The sequence below is a fragment of the Bidens hawaiensis genome, unplaced genomic scaffold (genome assembly GCF_021521415.1).
Source record: "Bidens hawaiensis isolate Kalapana, Puna unplaced genomic scaffold, B.hawaiensis_p1.1 tig00030780_1, whole genome shotgun sequence".
Lineage (NCBI taxonomy): Eukaryota > Viridiplantae > Streptophyta > Magnoliopsida > Asterales > Asteraceae > Bidens > Bidens hawaiensis.
Window position 1 is genome coordinate 52,221 of NW_027495144.1, and position 19,123 is coordinate 71,343.

A 19,123-nucleotide genomic window follows, 5' to 3' on the forward strand; every position below is an offset into this window, starting at 1 on the left:
GCGCCACATATTGTTTCATTACTCGTGACACTATTGGGTGTCAATATTTAATAAATACATTCATTCACGCACGCGCAACGTAAACACAAGATATAAATAAACCAACATAAATCAATATATTATAAATCATAATATTCGAACAGCAATAACTTGTCTTGATACATTTTAATCTAGGTCCAAAAGTAAAAACGTCCTATGTGTCCACAAGCTCCAAAACAGCTACTGCAAACCTGAACATGTGTTAAAATAAACGTCAAACACTTGCGTGTTGGTGAGAAATCAAGTTTAATACAATACATAGATAACAATAAATCTGCGCGCAACACGTGTATGTCTGGTGTTTAACAAGGGTGCAATCAGATTGTGATCAAGCCTAAATAGATCATAGCTCATAGTTCATAGTTCAATCCGTGCTCCCAATTGAGCACAAAAACGAGAAAACATCTGTGCAAGTGTAAACAAAGAAAACCGTAAACGATAGGTCTCCCGTGTTCATCTAATGGATCCATGAAAACTGCGGAATAGGCCGAACAAAGCGGTTAATGATACACACATACAAATAAACAGCCAAGTAAACGTCCTCAACACATGGGATACTGCGCGACTAAAGCTCATAAACAAGTTTAAGACTCTAAGTTTGTACGAACACATGAACATCCCAAAACATTAAAAGCAAAAAGGGATTAGGTACGAGATTACTCACTTGATAATCGGTGCGGTGTAAGATAAAGCAAGAACCAACTTTAAACAAGCACAAGTTAACCTATAATTAAAGATTATTGTTTTAATGATTGGTTTTAAGTCTTGATTATAAGTTAGCATAATTAATAAGTAAATTATTATATATAATATATGTTACCGGAAAAGCAGGGCAGAACAGGGAGGAAGACGGAGGCAGAGAGGGAGGCGGCAGAGAGAGCGAGGAGAACAGGAGAGATTAAGTGTTTGTGTGTGTAGTGTTAGGAAAAATAATACTATTATTTATAGAGAAACCCTAGGAGACACAATCCCTAGAAAAAGGGGAAAAGATCTCAAAAAGCAAAAGATTCCAAAAGCAAAAGATATCAAAAGATATGGCAGCAGGGAAAAAGAGAAAAAGGCTGACAGGGAACAGTAAAAAGCATGGGCGGTTCAGATAAAGGTACTGGTCAAAGCATGGAAAAAGCAGATCTCCAAAGATATTGTCAGTCACTTTTTCTGCCAACCAATGGGGTTGGTGCGCATGCTGCGCCGAAAGTAACTTTTCAGACATAAAGCAGATTAGGTCAACAGCACAAAAGATAAGACAACACAAAAGCAACGGCTAGATTTAACAGAAGAAAAACTCAAAGGGTTTAGCGCGAGAAGGCTGGAGCGCGAAGGCAGACACAGAAGGTCAAGAGAGCTCGAGCGCGAAGGCAGACAGAACCAACCTTAACGCGTCGCGGAAAGAACTACATTTCTAAGCGCGCCGCGGGAAGAATCACATTTCTTATCGCGCCGCGGGAGGAACTAAAATTCCTAGCGCGCCGCGGGAAGAACTATAATTCTTCGCGCGTCGAGGGATGAACTACGATTCTTAGCGCGCTGCGAGAAGAACTACAAATCCTTAGCGCGTCGCGGGAAGAACTACCGTTCTTAGCGCGCTGCGAGAAGAATTACAATTCTTAGCGCGCTGCGAGAAGAGTTCGTCTCGCGTATCGCTGTAACAGGTGGTCTTCACGCAGGATTCCTTGTAAGGGGTCTGGCGCGTGGAGCTGCGCAGACAACCTTAGGCGGGAAGGAACAAAGGACAAGCAAAGAGTTAGAAGAAAAAGAGGGAAACAAGGCGTAAGGGCGGGACGGCGACAAGAGGGAAAAGAAGGCGGAAAGAGAGAAGGAGAGGGACGGGACGGCGGAAAGAAAGAGAGAGAAAGAGGCGGGAAGGAAAATATATATTATTAAAAGTAAAATATAAGTATAAATAAATACTAAATCATAAAAGAAAGAGATCGGGTCAGAGAAACGGGTACCAGGGTCGGGTCGGATCGGGGCAGATGTCACAACAGCCGGCCTGGTCACAGTGACGAGCTCACGGTGTCTGTTTTGCAGGTTATCAGAAGAACCATCTTTGCCGGATCTAACCCCTCGTGGGAAACATCTATTTAACCCCCAGATTATCCGTAATCTGCCCGGGGTCGATTAGTGTTTCTTCAACCATGAATCGCTCTCCAAACCAAAAAACTACTTTGATGTGAATTAGCTTATTCCAAGCAAAGATAACCACTTCTTGTGAGAGAACAAAGGAACATGTAACATCTAGGGCTGGCATATCGTGTATGTAACATCCGTATTTTGAGAATTAATAAATACCGGAAAGTTTTATTATTATCGGTGTGTCGTTAGTTTGGTTGTGTGCGTGTTTGTATTTGGATAAGATTGGAATGGAGGTGGATAGTGGATGGCTCCCTATATAAGGCCATCCCCATCCTTTCACCATTTCTTTACACAACACACACACACTTTCTCTCTAGCATTTCGGATTCGGATCCAAGCAAAAGTAAGGAAGATTTTGGTGTTCAAGTGCCTTCGAATAGCAAGAACACGTCCAGATCCTCGTATTGTCCGGATCTGAACTCGAACCCGAAGCAAAGGTAGGTTTCGGTTTAAATGGTTAAATTTTATGGTTAGAATCGGCATGCAAACAGATATAATGGTAGATCGGGTTGTGAAATGTAAGAAAAATATAAACTTGGTAAGTTATAACCACTTGGGTGCACTTAAGGTAAAAAGGTGGCGTTTGTACTTTGAGAGGTGGGTTCAGGATCAGGTGCATGAGGCAAGAATGTGTCGAAAGTTGAGAAAGAGTAAAAATCAGGTCCTGAGGAAGAGCCACGAAGTAAAATGGCTTTAAAATGGTAAAACCAAAGAAAGGAAGGCATTTCGCTTCGCTCAGCCATGAGAAGCGAAACAGTCATTTCGCTTCGCTCAGCCATGAGAAGCGAAACAGGCATTTCGCTTCGCTCAGCCTTGAGAAGCGAAACAGGCATTTCGCTTCGCTCAGCCTTGAGAAGCGAAACAGGTTATGCGAAGCGAAATTCTATGCGAAATTCCTCCCATGCGAAATAGTTTAAGTTGTTATTAAAATGTGACCCGATTAATTTTTCTGATGCGTTTTTGTTAAAGGACTGTTAATGAATATAAAATTTTTCATTAACCCCAGCCAGGGGCTCTGCCCCTTGGACCCTGCTAGGGGCTGCCGCCCCTAGACCCCGCTACTAGGGGCGCTGCCCCCGGACCCCTGTTAGTTGAGGGTCTCATTCACCTAGATGTAAGAAGTAGAAGTGATAGATAATTGATACCCGTGCCTTGTTATACAGTTAGCCGTGCACAGCTAAGGAAGGGCATTACACTTAACTCAGAGAGAAACAGGACCCAGGTGAGTTTCTAGCCACATTTCTGTGTTATGTTTTAGGGCTGTGTACATACTCAATGTGATTAGTTAATACACTTACCTTTAGTGGTAAGTGTATGACGTATGAATGTTATAAATATACCTAATTAGTGTAGAAAGAGTTAAACGTATGTGTGAAGAGGTATATGAGAACAGATATAGCTAATGAAAGAAAGGTACGTACGATATGTGTAGTGTATGAATGGTATGTATGATATATAGGCGAAGAATAAAGGGTTGCCTACCCTAATAATATAGGCGAAGAGTAATGGGTTGCATACCCTAATAATATAGGCGAAGAATGAAGGGTTGCATACCCTAATAATATATGCGAAGGTTATAGGGCGAAAGGCTCTTTAAAAGAGTAGAAAGGTTATGTATGTATAAAATAATGAAGGTAAGTAAAAATAGGAATGTATGGAAGTAAGAATGTAAAGAATGAGAATGAAATGTATGTTACCTGGTTAACTAGAACTCACTCAGCGTAGCTGACTTTTAGTATGCACGCAAGCAAATAGGTTGAGACAGCTGGCTTGAGGAGGGACACATGGCATGAGCTAAAGAAACTAGTATCTATGAAGAAGTGTTATGACTGTCTTATATTATGTCTATGAAAGGATATTTTGTATGTTAAGACAAGATTCGATGTTTTGTAATGTAATGTATGAAGTTTTTAACTATTCCGTGAAAGTTTTAATTAACTCTGATTTTAGAACCGTGTTTATGAGTAAATCCAACGCCAAGTTAGGGTTTCCGGGATCGGGGCCTTACAGTGTATACCCGTACACGATAAGACACGAACACGAAATGTGTATACCTGTACACGACACGAAAACTTATCATGTATCTGTATTTCAAACACGAACACGAACCTGTTAATACATAGTATACACGATAATACACGATAAGAGCTGAAATCGATCCTACGACAGTCAAATTATTCGTATTAACCTAATTGGGAATGTCGTGACTCGTGAGAATGCGACGGCTGTGAGAAACTCAGAATGCTTTAGGAATTTAGGTTTTAGGATAACTTATAATTATATATATTTAATTATAAAAATCTAATAAGGTATTTAACATGTACTTAACAGGTAAACAAGTATTTTACCTGTTTAGACACGAAAATTAACAAGTAGATTCGTGTCTGCCTGTTTAGTACACGAAACCTGTTAAGGCCTTACCTGATACCTGTTAAAGTCGTGTATTCGTGTATTCGTGTATCCGGTATAAATTGCCAGCCCTTGTGATATCACGAATCACATGTCTCGAAATAGAGAAAGAAAATGATGTAGAAGATAAAACAGAAGAACCGATGTTTACTGAGAGCCATCTCATATCTTTATCCATAGAAACAATATTTTCCATCTAGCAAGTACAATTTACACTCTTATTTTGTGTAGTTGATATTAAGTTACGAATATGTTTGTAAGACCCTCAATTATCTTGATCAATATACAAGTATTCTTGATGTTATTAAATCATCACAATTACCTTTTCTTTTTAAAGGCACCTTCATTACTCATCTACTATTGAGTCTATTGTTACCCATCACCGCCCTATCACGCACATGGTGAGCATCAACGAGTCAATGATCAAAGGCAAATGATGATAAGTGTAGAAACCGATTCATATGATACACTAAATAAGATACTTTTATTGAAATTAAAATACATGAACACAGCTGTTCATTGCGTTCATAGCCCAGATCATGCATGCGCGTGTTTGCCGGTGCGAGTTAGGCTACTTAGCACAATTAGTCACCAACCACTTGTGCTTCCTAGCTACTATGGAAATAATAAGGAAACCACTATAACGTTCTTCATCCCCTTTCCTATTTGAAAACAAACACTCACTCATTCAACTTTTCTTTTTCTCGTTATTTTAGCATATTAATTTAATAGTTTTAAAAATCTAACTTTGAATATTTGATATTGCATTAATCTTCCCTCTATTTTGAACGAGGTTTGGTACGTTTCAAATCTATCGCATAGTAAAAGACAAATTTAATAAGTAATAATACTTATGTTAACTGCTACATGTACATATAAATATTTACGTACAAAGTTAGTGAAATTACACTTTTACATTTAGTGAAAACTCTATTTAATTTTTCTTTTTTTCTCTATCTTTAAGTTAACTTGTTCAAAATAATAACACTTTAATAATCTATACATTTTTCTTTCAATTAATTACCCGTCAATCACCATGCATGATATATTTCTCCAATACATTTTTTGTTTACAACCCAAATAAGATTGACATCACTAGCGGGTTTAAGATGAGATTAGACCACAAGCCAACTCATTGAAGTCCTAATTAACTTCATTAATTGTATATATATATATCACCTAGAATATAAAAACAAATTTGTAAATCATGTAAATTTCAAAACCGATTACACATATTGAAGAAGTTAAAACCAAATCTCACTACCAAACCCTATTTTGGGGTCTTTATATACATAAAGAATAAATTAATTAAAAAATAGATATTTGTTCAATATTAAATTTGAAGCTAGAAAAGCTTGCTTCCAAACTCTTTAACATCTTTCCCTTGCCTTGAAGATAAATTTGCTACATCTCTTAGCTCAGACAGGCTTCGTCCAAGCTGCAATGCCACCTTCATCTCAAACACTTCACCATTCTCTCTACTGTCCATATCTCTTTCCTTCAAGTTTGATTCTATAGATTCCTCCATCATCTTAAAGAAACCAGCATTGCTTCTATACATTTCAAACACCATCCCTACTTGCCCACCATGTTGCACGGTATTTACAACGCTTGCCATCGCACCCCCCATGACCCCAAGCATCATGGCCCAAGAGTTATGAGGAGAAGATGCAAGGAAGGCGGAACCAATTGCTTCTAAGCCAGTTAGTAAAGGGCCAACTATGGCCAAAGCTTTGTTTAGTTTCAATGCCTTTCACCTAACCGCAAGTAATCAGCTTTATCTTTAATATCCAAAACCTTAATGATCTCTCTCATCTCTCCTTCGAGCTCCACGCTCCAACCATTATTATCATTTTCCCCTTTAGCCGCGGAAGTCCTCCGTTTTTCAGGCCACAAAACCGCCGGTTCCACTTTGGCCGGAAACTTTTCGAGCATAACACCAAGTAGGGGAAGAGGGTAGGCTCTATCTAAAGCTAAAATTTTGTCCATAGCTTCATTAACATCACTGAGAGTAGGATTTCCTATTGCTATCTTTGTCTTGATTTCGCTTTTGAGTTGCTTGTCAAAAGACGGATATCAGAAACATCGATATTATTCTTTAATTTGAACCGATTACATACACAGTGGAAGATATCAATCAGAAGCAACAAGATCACCAATCCAATGATCTAATCTCTCTAAACCAATCTATCAAACTAATGATTCAATAACATCATGAACCTAACTCTAGATTACAGTTTGAGAAAGCCAAAAACAAGAAACTTGATAATATGTGAGTATGTAAGTGTTAGGTATGAAAACCTTATCACTCGTTTTTATATGGCCTTGGGAAAACAGAAGTTAATTTGTTCTAACTTCTTGTAACAACTTGAAAGGCCTTTCAACTTTTAACCTGCTCCAAGACTCTAGCCCAAAGTCCTCTATCCAGCCCATCAAAGCAAACCGAATATCCATAAAGTCTAGCAGCCCAAAAACTCCAACAATATGTCACCAACAAAACAAGATTTATAATACATCAAATAATCATTTAATATTATTGAATTGAAACAAATAAAATATTACCACTTAATATTTCAACATTGCTTGAGCAACCTTGCAGCGTTTCTTTGTTCTTCAGCCAGTTGGGAAGGTTGAATCTTGTTCATGATAATCAACATCCCAGTGGCTGCCAAATACAAGAAACTTGATGAAAGCTTAAGGGCTTCCAAGGGTGCACCAGGTACACTAGTTATAGCAGATGCAATGCCATCCATGGTTGCAGCCGAAAGAGTAATGGTCTTGATAGATGTTAGCAGAAGGTTGTTCCAGTTGTTCTTTTGATCTCCAATGTTCTTATGCATCTCCACTCGATCCGAAACTGCCTCCAATATCGCGTAAAGCTTCTCCATTACTTCAGGATCAGGAGACACTTTAGGGTTGTTGGGTGTGACTCTTGAAAATTTTTGCATTTCTTCTTCCATGCTTATGTTTGATGCAAGATTTGGGGTGAAGATACCCAGATTACTTGTGTTAATCTTTGGCAAATGGATAGAAGCCCTTGTAATGAATCTACGAGAAGACGAAGGTGATGAAGAAGTAGATGTGTTTGAACGTGATATGAGCTAGATTAGACATACTTTTTATATTAATAGCCTACACTTTGAAGCTGCTTTGAGTTAGTTTTTATTAATATTACTCCTATTTGATTCATATTCATATTTTAAGTGGGTTCAAAAGAAAACGAACTAACATAGAGTATTATCTTAAACTTTAAGACGAGTAGATCTTAAAAAGAAAATAACTATTTAGAGAAGATAAAATAATGAGAAATAATTTATTATTAAACGTGACTCAACAAATCCTAAGTTTAGCTAAATACGTTTATTTAATAATATGTTTCTATTATAACTAATAATTGAAATCATGTCACAGATTAATCAAAAAGGAAATTATTGGCTATTTTTGGAAATTACTCTTATGCGAAATTAATAAAAGAAAAGCGGGGCCTGACAAAATATCTATAGGAAGTTAAATAGAGATACGAGCTATGAGAATATATTTGGTTGGGCCGCCCACTCTTTGAAAGAAGATCATCACGAGCCCACTCAAAAGTCAAGTTGTAAGCCCATCTGGAAGAATTATGAAAGAAAAAAAGGTCGGCATGTTTTCTAATATAAATTGGGAAGGTGGTCGGCTGATTGGAAGACGAAAAAAACAGGGGTTCCTTTTGGGGTTCGACAGAAGAAAGAAAGAAAGCCTTTGGTCCGAGCAGTGAGCGTTTGGGTTTAACACCTACTCATTCAAGCATCATTATTTTTGGTTTGAATTTATTATTTTCGTCATGAATTTATTATTTAAACCAATTTATTTTCTTTTGTTCTTGAGTATGGTTGTTGGCTAAACCCTAGACCGCCTAGGCTTATGATGAACTTTTGTTGACGTTTGATCTTGGCTTTGGTTTTATTTATCGTTATGGTTTTATGAACTAGTAAAAGGTTTAATTATATTGAGTTGATGCGTATGTGTACTTGAGGTTGTTTAATTAAGTTTTATTATTCCATAATTGCCTTGATTATTGTTTGTCATTAAGATTGGTTACTATTAGGTCATTTACTTTGTGTCTTTGACTACTTTATGATTGATTTCGAATAAGATCTTAGGTATTTAATCAAATAAACCTAAATGTGCTATTAACCTAAATAGCTGTAAGGTGCTAGGTTATTGGTAGGTCTTTGTTGATCAGAATTGCTAGATTTAGTTCTTCGTAAGGAGTCCGGCTAGGTTTGATTGGTTAACTTTGTCTATCGAGTCAATGGAATATATCAGACTGCCTTTGATTTCTGCGCTGTAAGGTAGAATTTCGTATAAAGAAACTAGTTTGTAATTGATTAGGTGACCGTAAGGAAACTTGATTTTTAATACTGGTGAGTGTTAAACACTTATTAGAAACCCATAGGTGTCTTCTTGAGAAGGGTCAGGGGTCCTGTTCGGGTTTTCTTTTAAGCGTCTATTTTACGATCCCAGTTCCATAACTAAATATTTTCCCGGTTAATTGATAACTGAAACTTAGGGGATTTTAGCCTAGGTGGTTGCTTGTCATCATCTGAATTAAGTCTATGTTTAAGTCATCTTTAAGTCTTAGTGATTAATTTAATATTAGTTTAATATTAGTATTTTAGTAAACCCCCCAATAATAATAAATAAATAGTCGTGTTTGTAGTTAAGTCTAATTTAGCTAGTTTACGTAATTTAAAGAGTCTCGTGGGTTCGATATCCGGACTTATTTAGCTGTACTAGAGTCGACCGGTTCACTTGCCGGTTAGTAGTTTTAGTTAAGTTAAGAGTCTAGAATTATTACTTAGTGTCTAGATTAGCTTTTATTTAGTTAATAAATTAATAACTACTTTTAGCACATCAGAACACATAAAGCTTATTGTGGGATAATATTTACCATTATTATGTGATAATATTTACCTTTAATGTTCCTTATTTCCTGCCCCTAATCATGCCTAGAATCATGCTTCCATATTGTTTACATTTTTTCCTATTTAAGAATCCTTGTCTTGTAATTGATTGAATATGAAATAATATACCAAGATTTTATATGGTATCAGAGCGATTGTTCCTAACACGCTCAACCAAAATCCACAAACCCTAAAAATTGCCGATTAGCATGGCCAATGACAAAGAAGAAACCCAGAAAACAGTCAACAACCCAGGCTCTGATCATACCTCGCCCTACTATCTGCATCCGTCTGATTTCCCCAGGCAGATGCATGTGAACGAGGCCCTGAATGATAACAACTTTCTCGATTAGGTTCAAGAGATGGAGACTTTTTTGTTTGCGAAAAACAAAATAGGATTCGTCAATGGAACCATAAAGAAACTGGAGACAACACATGACAACCACATGTTGTGGCTTCGTTGCGACTCCATGATAAGAGGATGGCTAACTACGGCCATGGATAAATAGATTAGGGTTAGCGTAAAATACGCAACCTCTGCCAAAGATATGTGGGCGGATCTGCATGAACACTTTGGGAAAGATAACGCCCCTAGGGCGTACAAACTAAAACGGCTCTTAACCATGACGAAGCAAGACGGATCTTCTGTGTCAGCGTACTACACCTGATTAAAGACCCTGTGGGACGAAATCGGTACTGTTTTTTCTGTCCCTAAGTGTTCTTGTGCTGGTTGTACGTGTGGCATGAGCAAAAGGTTAACTGAGTCCAGTAACAAAGAAAGGATGTACGAATTCCTTCTTGGATTGGGCAACGAATTTTCAACCATTAGAACACAGATCCTTGCAATAAAACCAACACCTTCCTTGGGAGAGGCATTCCGTCTCGTTTCAGAAAATGAGCAACAAAGGGCTGTATCCGCGGGCAAAAGAACGAACATCGACTCCGCTGCATTCCAAGCTTCCATGAAGAGAGAAGGGTCTGTTAGGTCACTGTTCAGGATCGTACACAAATCCAGCAAGAAACCCAACAATGACAAGATAGACCATTGTGATTATTGTGGAAAAGATGGGCACAAGCGTGATGGGTGTTTCAAGCTTGTCGGGTACCCAGAATGGTGGCCCGGGAAGGGAAAAACCAAGAAGACAAATCCCAAGGCGGCATATGCTGAAGAAAGCCCGTTACCAGGGATGAGCAATGAACAGTACCAGCAGTTCCTGAGCATGTTTAGAAATGAAGGACCAGCACAAACATCATTGACAGACAACTTCGCAGGTAAATTTAAACGCGAAGAAAAGTGGCTCATTGACTCAGGTGCTTCGGTACATATAACGCACAGAAAAGAATGGCTTGACAACCAAGTGAAGGCATCAAATGAGATGCCTGTTTCAATTCCAAAATGGGTCTTTAATTCCAGTGGAAGGGAAAGGAACTTGCACTTTGTCAAATGGTTTAAAAATAAATAATGTTTTGCATGTTCCCAAGTTCACGTGCAACATTTTATCTGTTAGCCGCTTATCAAACGATTTACAATGTGCTGTAACCTTCTTCCCTACCTTTTGTACCATGCAGGACCTGAGAACGAGGATATTGATTGGAGTGGGTGAGTGCAAAAATGGTCTTTATGAGGTGGACATGGTGGGTAGTGAAAGAAGAGCTATGATGGTGACTCTGGATGTTTGGCATAGACGTTTGGGACACGCATCACGAGACAAACTTTCATGTTTTGATTTTATTGATTTTCCTTCAAAGACTAGTATGTTCTTTTGTGATTCTTGTGTTAAAGCTAAACATAAAAGATTACCTTTTCCTGTTAGTTATATTAAAACTGAGGATTGCTTTGAGCTTTTACATTATGATATATGGGGGAAATACAGGACACCTTCACTTACTCAGGCGAGATATTTTCTTACCATTGTCGATGATTATAGTCGGGCTGTTTGGGTGTTCCTTTTGAAACATAAAAGTGAGGCAAGCGAATGTCTCATTTATTTTTACAAATTTGTCAAAACCAATTTTCTAAACCTATAAAACGCATTCGGTGTGATAACGGTGGGGAGTTCACCTCAAACCGTATGACAAAATTTTACGCCGAATGTGGTATCCTTCTTGAAACCACTTGCCCACATTCGCCTCAACAAAACGGTGTCGTGGAAAGGAAGCACCGACACCTTCTAGAAACAGCCCGTTCACTTAGGTTTGAGGCCAATTTACCAAAGTGGTTCTGGGGGGAGTGCATTTTAACCGCTGCTCACATTATAAATCGTCTCCCATCCAAAGTCATACACCACAAAACCCCATATGAAATAATTTACAAAAGAAAACCAATCTTTGATCTTTTGAGGGTCTTCGATTGTCTCACCTACTATAGAAATACAGACACAGACGGAGACAAGCTGGAAGAAAGGGGGGAAGCCAGGGGTATTCCTTGGTTACCCTATGGGAACAAAGGGTTACAAGGTTTTTGATGCACAGAAAAATAAGATAATCGTTTCAAGGGATGTAAAATTTATTGAAAACATTTTCTCTTACAAAACCAATGAAACTCGTTGCCTTGACAAAGATGATGGGATTTTTAGCTTCCCACCTTGGTATTATGAAGATTGTAAAAGGGGGTCAAGTAAAAATGATCCCGCTGCAGATAATATAGGGGATGATGATCACATAGAAATGGAAGCAACTGAGCCGAGAGAAGAAGGAGTTGACGTCGAATCCACTGAACCGGTGGATTCTAAACCAGAAAGATGTGAAATCGAGTCTATTGAACCCGTGACTTCAGAACCCCCACAGACGAATGAAACCGAGCCATTGGGTCCTGAACCCGTAGCTAGAGAAAGGAGAAGATCCAAACGTCTTGATGGGTTTGATGTAACGTTACCACCGTCCCTCGACCATGAACCATCCACCTCTGATCAACGTTCCTCGACAGTACACCCTATGTCTCATTATGTATCTTATGATAAATTTTCACATTCTCACAAAGTTTTTTTGTCGGCCATCGACAATAACAATGAGCCAAAAACATTTTATCAAGCCGTGCAGAATGAAAACTGGAGGACGGCTATGAAACGTGAGATTGAGGCCCTTGAAATGAATGGAACATGGACTCTTGAAGATTTGCCTGAAGGAAAGAAAGCCATTGATTCCAAGTGGGTGTACAAGTTCAAGTACAAACCAAATGGAGATATTGAAAGATACAAGGCTCGTTTGGTCGCTAAGGGCTTTACACAAATGGAAGGGGTCGACTTCCATGACACCTTTGCCCCCGATGCAAAATTGGTCACAGTTCGAACTATGTTGGCTGTTGCGGTCAAGAGAAATTGGTTGGTTCACCAATTGGATGTAAATAATGCGTTTCTCCATGGAGACTTGCATGAAGAAGTTTACATGAAAATACCTCAAGGTTTTGAGAAAGAAAAAGGGAACAAAGTGTGTTGGTTGAGAAAATCCTTGTATGGTCTTAAGCAAGCATCGAGAAATTGGTACTATAAATTCACCGCGGCTCTTCTTGAAGGCGGGTTCAGACAGTCCAAGGCAGATCACTCTATGTTCGTATTTAACAGGGGAGAAACATATGTTGCTGCCTTAATCTATGTAGACGATGTGATTTTGGTGGGCAACAATGCCAGCAAGATAAGCGAAATAAAATCCTTTTTGAATGAACGCTTCAGCATCAAGGACCTTGGAAGTCTCAAATATTTTTTGGGGATCGAAGTCACTCGAACAGAAGAAGGCATGGTTCTCAATCAAAGAAAGTATACACTTGATATTCTTGAAGACGCTGGCATGCTTGGTTGTCGCCCTAGTCATATGCCTATGGAACAAAATCTGAAGTTAAGAAAGGGGGAAGAGGAAGACCGTGTTGATGCGGGTCATTATCGTCGGCTTGTTGGGCGACTTCTCTATCTTCAAGCCACCCGTCCGGACATTGCACACTCTGTTAGTCTTCTAAGCCAATTCGTGGCTGATCCTCGTCAAATCCACCTTGATGCAGCGACCAGGGTCCTTCGCTATTTGAAAGCAACAGCCGGTCAGGGGATTCTACTTCCCAATAAAGGGGGAAACAATCTTGTTGCATACACAGATTCAGATTGGCTTGGGTGTCCTATCACTAGAAGATCCAGGACTGGATATCTTCTCCTCCTTGGAGGCACTCCTGTATCTTGGAAATCCAAGAAGCAATCCGTCGTATCACGGTCATCTGCAGAGGCTGAGTATAGAGCCATGGCTACTACCGTTAGCGAAATCATTTGGATGAGGTGGCTTCTCAAGGATCTCGACACCATTCAAGCGGCACCCACAACTCTTTTTTGTGATAACCTTGCGGTCAAACACATTGCCAACAATCCTGTCTTCCACGAACGTACCAAACACGTGGAAATGGATTGCTACTTTGTTCGTGAACGAGTAGAATCAAAAGAGATTGAGCCACTTCATATCAACACTAAACTCCAAATAGCAGACATATTCACCAAGGCACTTGGATCAAAGCAGTTGCAGACGTTACTTGGCAAGCTGGGTGTTCGTAACCTTCACATTCCAACTTGAGGGGGAATATTGTGGGATAATATTTACCATTATTATGGGATAATATTTACCTTTAATGTTCCTTATTTCCTGCCCCTAATCATGCCTAGAATCATGCTTCCATATTGTTTACGTTTTTTCCTATTTAAGTATCTTTGTCTTGTAATTGATTGAATATGAAATAATATACCAAGATTTTATAGAAGCCTGATTAATGGTTGCCATATTATGTGTATGCAATTCGTTGATCATATAAGGATATGTATACTGATATCAATAAAGCAAGAAATATATATGTTTTAGATCTGTGAATGTGTTTTGTGAGTCTTGAAGTGTTTTATTGTGTTCTAATATGAAATGGTTGAGATCTATATGTGTATTATTATGCAGGGAGGAATTAAGAACTTGAAGTGGTCAAATTAAATATTCAAACTTTGAATGAATGGTGTGTTGACGTCAGGGTATTTGGATGGACCGCTTCTTAACCTGCCTTAATTTGATTCGGACAAATATTTATATGTACCTAGGAAAATTATGTAATCTTGGCCTATTCAAGTAATTTTCATGGACGATTTGTTATCATACTTATGTAACACACTAAGATACGCATGAAGGAAACCATATTGACTATAAATGTTAAGCGAGGGTAGAACATAAATTCACAATTATGACAAAAATTACGAGTTGCATTTTCCTTCGCCAATTTATCGTTGAGGCCTTTTGTAGCGGCCTTGTTTAAGGGGGAGAAAATAGCCACTATACCAATCGAGATAAAAATTCCTGTACCCTGAGATAGTGGGACATAACATTACTAACGAAACTAATGACAGTTGATACAATATGTAACGAGAATTACAAAAATAAAGAGAAATCTTTTGTTCAAAGTAGCAACTTCTTTGCGACAATTTATTATCAATATAGTGACGAATTTTTTGTACAAAATGGAATTACAAGTCATTACAAAAAAAAAATGATCCATCGAAACCTGTTATGGCTTATTCAAACAAAAATGGTCTATAAGACCCATTTCAACCTAACCCAACATAAGTTATTATACGTACACTCAAATATGACCGGTCACAACCACGCATTACTAATATAATCACTACATATGAATATGACCCGGTCATGCATGATCTTACCTGTTACAAACAAATATTATTAACCAAGACCCTCTATAACAAATTACAAAGAAACATCATTAAATATAAACCACTTCAATCGTTATGGCCTGTTCCAACTTACAAGACAAAAATAACCTATATATTAAAACCTGTTTCAAACAAATAACTAAATATTACTAAATATAAGACAATGCTTATAAACATGCATGCCCCGTTTATTCGCAACAACCAATTATTGCTAAATATAAGAAAATAAATAATTGTATGACCAAATTGTACTCGTTACATCCTGTCACTACTAGATATTATACAATACATACAAATGTGACCCATTTATTCCCTATATTACTAGTATTGCCCATTATGAACCGTAACAAATCACATGCATGTATAACTAAGTTGACGTCAAATACCTTTAAAGAACATATTAGCCCCGTTACTCATTATAACCCGTAGACAAATACCCATTATGACCCATTATGCATTATGATCCATATCACTTCATATCGTTGCGATCCATTCCAAGCAAAAGAGAACATCTTAAAACCCCTTGTTAACCAAATATAATCCAACGTTTAATACAAATACCTTTAAACCCGAAAATATAACTTGCGTAATGAGATCTACTAGTGATTCTTAATTTCTTAAAAGCCCGTTCTTAATTTATCTTCCCCCATAGACACATATAGATGATCGTTCAATACATAACCAACTTCAGGTAAAAAACCACGAAAAAAACATAATGCAAATATCAATCATATTAATGTAAAACGCGCTCGAGAGCGTGCGCACGCGCACACACACTATATTATAATGCGTATGAGGAAGACAAAATATCATTTCACATAAATTTAAGAGTAACTAATTTCAAGTGTTAAAACACATTATACAATTCTATAAATTCTATAACAATTATCTTTTTGTTTAAAGTTCAAGCATTACTTAATTTCTTTGTCTCATATTCATAAAGAAACGAAGTGGAATAGAGGTAATCCAATACAAGAATTAATAAATTGTTTAACTTAATTAGATATGTGATGCTTTTTTTTTCTTTTTTTGCAAGTAATTATAGTACTGATTGGTGTATCTTACATCATGATGGTTGATTATATATCAACCGCCATCATCCAGATTTTAGATACGTATATGTATATAAACATCGATGCTAACAATATTATATATACAAAAAGATTGTTACATGTAATTGGTTGTTTTACGCCATGAAAAAGCATGTAAATCCCTTCTAATAAAATAAGTCACTATAACCAAGTAGGAAAACAAAAAACAAATAACGGTCAATGGTTTGTCCAATATGTTTTGGACCATTCTAACGAGATATCTCGTAGCAGATTCTGTATGGTAATTAACAAATTAACCCTGTGAATAACTATTCATGTAATATGAAATGTTGTATATTATTAAATTTGTTAGTAGTTAAATATTATCAATTTTAAGTAGGTGTAACATATACAATTATGATATAATACCAAGAAGGAAGAAAATGACAAATCTTGATAACGTTTTCAACCAATTTACAAGCTCATGATTTAGTTAATTATATATATACATCATGAGAAAAATAATCAAGATCGAGGTCAATAATTTCTAAACTATCATAATTAAATAATTAGAAAAGTTTGCTTCCAAACTCTTCAATGTTACTGCCCAATCTTGAAGATGAAGCTGCAATATCTCTTAGCTCAGACAGGCTTCTTCCAAGCTGCAATGCCACCTTCATCTCAAACACTTCACCATTCTCTCTACTGACCATATCTCTTTCCTTCAAGTTTGATTCTATGGATTCCACCATCATCTTAAAGAAACCAGCATTGCTTCTATACATTTCAAACACCATCCCTACTTGCCCACCATGTTGCACGGTATTTACGACGCTTGCCATCACACCCCCCATGACCCCAAGCATCATGGCCCAAGAATTATGAGGGGAAGATGCAAGAAAGGCTGAACCAATCGCTCCGAAGCCGGTTAACAGAGGGCCAGCTATGGCTAAGGCTTTGTTTAGTTTCAAGGCCTTGTCACCTAACCTCAAGTAATCAGCTTTATCTTTAACTTCCAAAACCCTAAGTATCTCTCTCATCTCTTCTTCAAGCTCCACACTCCAACCATTATTATCATTTGCCCGTTTAGCCACGGATGTCCTCCGTTTTTCGGGCCACCAAACCGCTGGTTCCACTTTGGCCGGAAACTTTTCGAGCATAACACCAAGTAGGGGAAGAGGGTAGGCTCTATCTAAAGCTAAAACTTTTTCCATAGCTTCATTAACATCGCTGAGAGTAGGATTTCCTATTACTATCTTTGTCTTGATTTCGTTTTCAAGTTGCTTGAGCAACCTTGCAGCATTTCTTTGTTCTTCAGCCAGTTGGGAAGGTTGAATCTTGTTCATGATGATCAACATCCCAGTGGCTGCCAAATACAAGAAACTTGATGAAAGCTTAAGGGCTTCCAAGGGTGCACCAGGTACACTAGTTATAGCAGATGCAATGCCAGCCATGGTTGCAGCCGAAAGAGTAATGGTGTTGATAGATGTTAGCAGAAGGCTGTTCCAGTTGTTCCTTTGCTCTCCAATGTTCTTATGCATCTCCACTCGATCCGAAACAGCCTCCAATATCGCGTAAAGTTTCTCCATTACTTCTGGATCAGGAGATACTCTAGGGTTGTTTTTGTTTTGTTTCTTGGGTGGAATTCTTGAAAATTCCATTTCTTCAATCAAACTTATGTTTGATTGGATCTTTGGAATAAGTGTACTTATACTAGTTGTTTGAATCTTTGGGAATTTGATAGAAGCCTTTGCCAAATTTTTTTGGGAAGAAGAAGATGATGGAGAAGAAATAGATGAAGAACACAAAAAAATAGAAGCCTGGTTAATGGCTGCCATGATTTATATCAATGTAAACTTGCAATCTTCTTGATATTGCCTATGAAAACCTAAAAGAATGCAAGAACAATGGTTTGGTGCTATTGTATGAAAGAGTTGGTTGATTTTTTTATTGGAAGAAGTTAGCATTGGTTGCCTATATATAGAAATGAGAAACAATACAGAATCAGTCAAACCTTTGAAGTTTGAATATGCAAAGATCAAAGCACTCGGTTTCTTGGGGGTATTATGGTCTTATTTTGACCTTCAACTATCAATATATTGGCAATTTGGCATGCACAAATATTTGAAATTGTCAGGTGACTGCGCAGTTTATGGTGAAAGCACAGTTTAAATAGTCTCAATAAGACAAAAAAAAATGTTATTTGTAACTAACATTTAGATAAAATTCATACGAATATCGTATTTATCTTTGAGCATTACATATGAAACTATTGTATAGGTAGCATTCGAAGTATTCATTTAAGTCAAAATTAATTTACATATTAACCACGATGCAAATATAATAGAAGACGGTGACTGAAATATAAATTTAATCAACACAATCGACCTATATAAATTTAACTAGAAACAAATAATAAAACTAACAATATCAAATAAAACCTAAATTATTTAAAAGTTGTATTATTATTACTATTATTGAAGTTCATATCCTTTTTTCACTTCTTCCGTATTCCCAGTGATTTACAAGCGATCGAGACGCTCATTCGAATTATTGATCACTATTCGAAAAGAGCTCGTCCTCGAGTTGTTGAAGTATATAAACTTAGTTGATTAGTGGTTTTGTTTCCCTAACTTTGCAATATCTTCGTCGTCACCAATTTGGTACCACATTTTTATTCATTATCAACTTGATAATTTTGTTGATCTTTCAATACCCTCCACCATAGGAAGACAAATAATGCTAGTAACTTGATTTTCGTTCTCTTCAGCATTTGTTTCCTTGATTTCTTGACTTTCTACCATGCAAACGTCTCTTGTGACATCAATCAGTATTTTGAGCTTCTTTACACTTGTTGTTAACCTCTATATCGTGATAACGCGTCAGCATC

General features: G+C 37.4%; 2 pseudogenes; both read right to left on the minus strand.

Moving 5' to 3' along the window:
• Window positions 1–5,929: 5,929 nt before the first annotated feature.
• Window positions 5,930–7,589, minus strand: LOC143580985 (putative F-box protein At4g22030 pseudogene; annotated as a pseudogene).
• A 9,183-nt stretch (window positions 7,590–16,772) lies between these two features.
• Window positions 16,773–18,071, minus strand: LOC143580996 (putative F-box protein At4g22030 pseudogene; annotated as a pseudogene).
• Window positions 18,072–19,123: the final 1,052 nt, after the last annotated feature.